Below are 5,354 nucleotides of genomic sequence, written 5' to 3'. Positions count from 1 at the left end.
TTTTTACCTGATTACCTTTATGACAGCCCTGTCACTTTGTACCAAGCGCAGTCTGAGTTTCTGCTGACGAGTGTGTCCAGCCTCGTGACACTGGGCTGAGCTGTGTTTCTGATTTGTGTATTAGTTAATTGAGACAAACTGCTGGAGCGTGCATTTTGATGGGAGGTTAAAACATAGGCATGTTCTGATGAGCAAAGCGCTTGTAATACTCGTCACTTCCTACATGTTAATAAATACAAGTAAATCATACATGCTGTTTAGCAAAATGGTTAGGTTCATGGACTTGGAGTTGATCCAGCCTGGGCTTCTACGGTGAAGCCATCACTGATGGATATATGAGTATAGACACGTTACTTCTTTATTCCCTACCTCATTCTCTTGGTCTGTAAAATGGGAGTTAAAATAGTTTTAGCCTCAAGAGTGTTCTAAAGATTCATTGAGATAACACATGAAAACTCATAGCACGGTGTCTAGTTCTACACTGATGACAGAAGAAGAATAAATGCCTTGGAGTTGTGGTGCTGGGAAAGAGCTCTGAACAAACCATGGACCACCAAGAATACAAATCGATCTGTCTTGAAGAGGGTGAAACCAAGTTTCTCCTTGGAGGCTACGATTTTGAAGCTCTGTCTCACATACTTTGGGTACGTGGCCGGGAGGGAGCAGTCCTTGGAGAAGAACATCATGCTCAGAAGGGTGGAGGGACAGTGCAGGAGAGGAAGATTCCAGATGATTGATACAGTAACTGGGGCAGTTGGGGGAAGGTGTGTCAGAGTCAGTGAGACTGGCTTAGGACAGGGCAGATTTTAGAGCTGTGAGTTGCAGGGGACTTAACAGCACATAACAACAACAACAACAACAGGTGCCATCAAGTCGACAACTCATAGCATCCCTAAAACAAACCGATGTGACCCTTGCCCTGTCTTGTGCCATGCTCTCAATCCCTGCGTGCTCAAGCTGATGGATGCAGTCACTGTGTCAATCTATCTCCTTGAGGGTCTTCTTCTCTCTTGCTGACTCTCTGTTTTGCTCAACATGATGTCTTTCTCAAAGGACCCCTCCTGACAACATGCCCAAAGTATGTGAGGCCAAGTTTCACCATTCTTGCTTCAAAAAAGCCCCTGGTTTTTAGCTCTTCCGGGACAGGCCTCTGTCCACGCTCCTGATGAGTCCACCTCTTGGTCAGCTTGCAGTCCTGTGGTGGCTTGTACGCAGCTGTAGTACCAGAAGTGCCCCTGTAGTGCAGATAGCACCCGGGTCACCCATGGCAGACGGGTTTCAGCAGAGCTTCAGACCAAAGGCGGAGTGAGAAAGAAGACTGGCCATCCACTTCTGAAATAACAGGCCCTCAAAAACCGGATGAATAACACTGGAACATTTCCAGTTCAGTACTTGTTTTGTTGCTAAATGTCATGAAGTTAATTCTGATGCATGGTGACCATATCAGACAGAGTAGAAATGCCACAGAGGTTTCCACAGCCATGACCTTTACAAAAGCAGATCTCAAGCATCCAAGGAGCCATTGGGTGGGTTTGAACCATCATCCATTGTGTTTGCAGACAAGAGCTTGACTCTTAAGGCTCCAGGAATTTTCAATGCATGTCAGTTAAATATATAGTTAATCTCTTTCATAATAATGATGGAATTCTAGCTCGGTTCTTCCACGCAAACTTTTTTCCGCATCTTTTGGGCCTAAGTACAATAAAGTCTTTACTATGTGCCAAAATGAATCTATAGTACTGATCCCAGCTTTAAGATGTCAGAGGTCAGTCCCAGGATTGGGGGGAAAGAGGCAATTCTTATGTTACCAGAGTGCTTTGTGTGAGAGGGCAAGTTACAAGGTGAGGTAATAAGACGTGACAAGCAGGTTGTTTTGAGGTAAGGATGGCGGCCAGGTGCAGGCTCGGTGTGTTTCCGCTGTGCTGGAGCTGAGCAGACGAGGCAGAGAATCACTGAGCTCATTTTACCTACTTGTTCCCTGGTGTCATGTTCGTATCGTCCGTGTCTCTGTGGATAGGACACAGGACATGTGTTTTAGATTGAGACAGTTTGGGAGGTCAGGTGGGCCCTGCCCAGTCACTCATGGCCCCAAATAGATGTTAGGTTCCCCTGGGATCCACATACCCTGTTTGGATTCTACAAAGCACAGGCACATCTCCAAGCGACTGTGAGTTCCATTCAAAACATCTCACAAAAGAGCAAATTCCAAAATAGTCAGTCACCTCTCGGTTTTGGCTTCCAAGTGCATGTAAGAGTTTTGTTTATTCTCTCCTGTAGAGCTCTGGTGACTTCGTAGGTTAAAGTGTTTCATTGTCAGCCTAAAGGCAGGCAGTTCAAATCCACCAGCTTCTCCTTGGAAGACAGATGAGCAGTCTCCTCCTGTGAGATTTACAGCCTTGAAAGCCCACTGGGAATCAGTTGCAGGTCGGTTCTTACTCAATGGCAACTCACTGCATTTACATTGCAGTCTACTGAGTGTAAAAATATTGTTGTTGTTTGTTCTTGTTGTTGTTGAGTACCATCAAGTCAGAATCGACCCTTAGCTGACCCTCCAGCGGGTTTTCAGGGGCAGTTAATCACAAGGGAGGAGGTTGTCCATGCTCCCAAGAGCAGCTGGTGGCCTTGAACCACATGCCTTCAAGATTGCAGCGCAGCTTCTTGCCACTCGGCCACCAGAGCTCCTTTACATTGTTATTAAGAGGTTTATACTGTTAGAATTATCAAAATGTGACAGACATGAAATGAGCACTTGCTATTATAAAAACAGTACAGAAAAAGGGAGGTCTGGTGGCCTAGTGGCAAGAAGCTGCACTGCAATCCCAGAGGTATATGGTTCGAATCCACCAGATGCTCTGCCAGAAAAGGAGGGGCAATCTCCTCCTGTACCAGTCAGATCTGATTTGATAGTACACACACACACACACACACACACACAAATAATAAAAATAAAATTTAAAAAAAAAAACAGTGCAGAGAGTCTTGATCAGTGCAGGATTACCACAAACTTCAATTTGAAGAGAAAAAAAAACCCAAAAACTAAATACCTTCCAGGGGAAGCATAGCAAAGCACAGTAAAATCAAGTGTGCCTGTCTTTAAGCCAGAGCCCTTGAGGGGCCTGGCCGGCTCTGGGGCAGCTCTGTGTGTGAAGGGTTATTTTTTCTGCCAACCTTCAGTAGCCCCAAGCCTAAAGCACCTGTCTTAATCCAGCTGAAATCCAATAACCATCTGACAGAAAAGAACCCCATTTGGAAATCAGTAGGAACCCAGTCGATGACGGTTGCTTGTCCTGCAGCCGTTCCCGGCAAATCTTAGTTTCCTGGGAAATTAGTAAAATTTCAAAGCGTGTATCTTAGTGAAGCCGAGGTGCCAAAAGCAAAAAAAAAAAAAAAAATTAAAAGGCAGCCTGGATTTAAGTTCTGGAAAGTAGGTCCCCCTACAGCTTGGGCCAGCAGAAGCTGGAGTCAAGTTTCCTCCTCTGTCTGCTTTACACCATCTGGGGAAGGCGAGGGTTTGCACGCAGGGTGAACGTGGACGGAGACTGCCCCTGACTGCCTTTGCTGGAGGCTGCTAGAGAAACTTATGGATAAAAACATTTGCAAGCTGGATTCCCAGTAATCAACAGCCCTGAAAAACGAAATGTACAAGGCACTATTGTAACTATGCTCTTACTACTGATGATAAAATTATAGTGTCATTCTTACAGAACCCAAGATGTTCAAACGTAAATTCATTTTACTGTAAAATCAACTTTCCAGGCTCCTACCAAATTTCTCACAACACTAAATGTGTTTTCTGATGGATTTCCTTACCAGCAACTGTAACAACTCACTGCTTTCAAGTTGCAGCTGATCATAGCTGACCCTCCAATAGATCTTCAGAGGCTATAAATTGCAAGGGAATAGATAACCCATCTTTCTCCCAAAGAGAAGCTGGTGGGTTTGAACTGTCTGATTTTAGGTTAGTGCAAAGGAAAAAGGACGTTTCCCTGGAAGGACTAGACTATGGCCAGCAACATCGAATACATAACTGGACAGTGCTTTTCCAGAATGTGAATGATGAGATAAAGGAACTTCTCAGTATTATATTCTTATATCTACTTTTACTACTTTTCAGCTTGATTTTTTCCCCTCCTAATTTTATTTTCAGAAAAGATTGCCCAGATTTCTTGTTTACTTGACCTTCCGTACTTCCTGTGCATACAAATTAGGTTTTTAATATTTATTCGTTGTAGAAACTTTTTATTAGTATAAGACTTGTGGCTGGGGGAAGAGTATAAGTATATTGAATTTCTTACTGTGGCACATGATATTGTTATTATAATGTCATAAACAAAAACAATGGGCTGAGGTCAGGACACATGGGTTGTGGGTTCTGCTCCAGAGTCGGCCAGCAAGCCCCTTGGCGCCTGGGGGCACTGATGTGAGCCGACTGCCAGGTCCACCCCCTCCAAAGGGGCCAGCTAAGTGCCCTGTAGTGCCAGAGGGGAGGCTGGGGCTCAGGCTGGAGGCCAGACCTGAAGATCAGCCTCTCTTCCCACAGATCTGACCTCATTTGACCTTTCTGACTACCTTCGTAGCTATTACGAAGACCTCAATAGATTCCACAAGGCCAGGTTGTTGTTCTTTGCCCTTGAATTTGCCCTCTAATTCGTGTTGAACTCGTGTGTACAGAGTAGAATTGCTCCTTAGGATTGTGAAGGCTGTAAACTTACAGAAGCAGATATCACGCCTATCTTCTGAGGCATGTCGAGCCATTGTGTCTTTGAACCGCCAACCTTTGAGATAGTTGCCAAGCATTTAACCATTGCACCAGCAGGACTCCCTCCAGCACCATGAGGAAGTTAAATGAAATCCTGTGTTATACATCCAGCCATTGTAATGGCTGTCAACTCGCTGTATCCCTGTAAAAAACTGAGTTGGCAAAAGGGGTCTGATAGATAAATTTGCAAGAACAATAAAATGAATGGCTGCTGAGGCTGCTTATGTGTAACCAAATACTTTAAGAGGTTTGGTTCTTTGGTTTGCAGATTTAGAGTTGAGATTTCATGGGTTGGGCAGGTAAATTAGCTTAATAACATGCTTGGTGCTTTCAAGCTCTGTAGTGTCTGAGATCTTGAAAGTTTGCAAACCACCATCGAAGGCACAACAATTGGTCTCTCTTGACCTGGAACAACAAAGGAAGAAGGAGATTCAGGGCCTGAAGGAGGATACAGAGTGCTGAGTGGCCTCTATAAGCCATTGCCTTCTTGTCCTGGTCACCAGAACTTGTTCTTTTTCTTTTCTTTCTTTCTTTCTTTCTTTCTTTCTTTCTTTCTTTCTTTCTTTCTTTCTTTCTTTCTTTCTTTCTTTCTTTC

This window comes from Elephantulus edwardii, unplaced genomic scaffold, assembly GCF_000299155.1.
Source record: "Elephantulus edwardii isolate Elephantulus edwardi_28Jun2011 unplaced genomic scaffold, EleEdw1.0 scaffold00102, whole genome shotgun sequence".
Taxonomy (NCBI): domain Eukaryota; kingdom Metazoa; phylum Chordata; class Mammalia; order Macroscelidea; family Macroscelididae; genus Elephantulus; species Elephantulus edwardii.
Note: the sequence above shows the minus strand (reverse complement) of the source record.